Here is a 2,159-nt window from a genome sequence, read left to right as displayed (position 1 = left end):
ATAATAGGTGTGTGTGGATGTTGGTGGGGTGTGTATATGGTGGCCTGAGAGCAGGACTGTGGTGAGGACAGCTCTCTTGTCCCCCACCCCCCACGCTCTCTTTGGGCTCATGTCAGGGTAAATTGTTTTGAGCAGAGAGCACCGAGGATTTCCTGAGCATAATCTGAAACAGTCGCTGGTTGCATTGCTGCCTGATTGCGAAGATTGCAGGGCTGCAGCAGCAGCGCCCAGCTTCACTGGAGGGACCTTGAGGTATATTCTGCATCCCAGAGGCCTCACTCTCGCTCTCTTTCCTTTTTCTTTTTTCTTTCTTTCTTTCTTTCTTTCTCTTGCTCTCACTGTTTCTGTCTCATCATTTCTATACTAAGACTCCACTGCTGTGCTCTCCACATCACCTACACTTTTCCATATGTGTGAGCGATCAGCCTGCCTGTCCTCAGCAGACCCTCCATGTGGTCAGTGATTAACCTTTATGCATTTTTAATGTCATATGTGGCGGAAGAAGCATTCTGGTCATTTATTTAAGTTAAAGAAGCAGCACCACAGCTTACAGCAACAGAAATCAAAGCTCTTTGTGCAGGACGACCCCTGATGTGTGTTCTTGTGTTACTAATGCAACATGTGAGCTTTAAAAGATGCAGTCGGCTGAAATGAAGCTAAACACTTTGTGCAATGTTTACGTCCAACTCATGGCAATTTTATTCACTGATCACAGGAAAAATGTTAATCTGTAGATAAATGTAGTGGAGAAAAAAAAGTGCAATATGTTCCCCTGAATAGCAGCTTTAAATGTAAACTATGAGGTAAATTATTTAAAAGTATTTCACTGTAACATGAAATATTTCTAATTAAATGTGCAAAGTCACAGCTTGGATTATGGGACAGAAAACCAGCCCACGATAATAATTTATTAAAAAGCTGATTGAGAATTTTGCTTCATCTGTAAATGCTCTTTATATGTGACACTACTGAGGAGGATTCATGCAGCATTTTATCTGAAAGCAAAAATTTGAAGAGTGTAATTAAAAAAAAATCACAGTAGATAATGTGATATATTCATAAAGTGGATTAAAAAAAGAAAAAATAAATCCTACATTATTAGTGATGCTTTTCTACACCTCTCAGACATGAAGTGGTCACACAATAGAGTAAATGTCCATTTTGGAAATATTAAATTAAAAGCATCAATTGTTCCTTCTTTTTTTTTTTTTTTTTGCTTGTAGCCCAGAACTAGTTAATTTCCTGTAAACGCACACATGAATAGTACCAATGACTGAACCCTCTATAATAGTATTTAAATACATGCATGTTAGTTATGATTAAACCCAAAGTCTTTCACAGAACTCCACTCAGCAGAGGTCAGCAGAGAGCAGAGGTCCTGCAGCATCACGTAGAACTCTGACCACAGCACGTGCCCGTCGCTCTTGGCACACGGTGCGGCTAAATATTCACAAATTAACAAACAGGTGATCACAAAGCCACCAAAAGAGACTCCCCATACCTGTTAATCTAATGACAGCATGTCCAGCAGAGTACAGACACAGCCAGGATTAAACAGGCTCTGTGCCACATGACAGCGGAGAGGCTACCAGAGTCACCTTCAGGATGTGCAGGAGACTAAAATCAATCCGACACGGAAACTCTGACAGTGCTTTTAATCATGCTCCGATCCCCCGCTTCCGAATCAGGATGGACGCAGTCTGCATTCATAAATCTATCTGCTTGCTGCTGTGTTGTTGTATTTTTTTTTTCTCTCCTCCCATCAGACGTGCAACAAGTGCAAGTGGAAGGCCGGCCTATGTAGACTAGATGACAAAAGCTGGAGGTAACGTCAGCCTTAAAGCAGGCCGGTGCCAGTAACAACAGCTGCTGATGGCAAACAGAGTCCGAGTCATCAAAAGGGTATTTCATTTGTCACAGGCATAAGTGGCAGTGGCTCTAAATCAACAGCAGGAAGGGCCCTGACGTGTGCAAATAAACATGGAGAGTAGCCCGCATGAGCCTGCGCCGTCTGCCTCAGCTGGCTTCATGTTTTCTCTGGCATCAGAGGCGGCGCACATCTCGTCTTTAAGGACAAAATCCCAAAGCTTGAGGAACTCTTGGTTGAGTTGCCTCTGCAACGCTCGGCTGCCCGCAGGTAGCTTTACTGCACATGGGAG

Source organism: Stegastes partitus, unplaced genomic scaffold (assembly GCF_000690725.1).
Source record: "Stegastes partitus isolate 25-593 unplaced genomic scaffold, Stegastes_partitus-1.0.2 Scaffold8, whole genome shotgun sequence".
Classification (NCBI taxonomy): Eukaryota; Metazoa; Chordata; class Actinopteri; family Pomacentridae; genus Stegastes; species Stegastes partitus.
Note: the sequence above shows the minus strand (reverse complement) of the source record.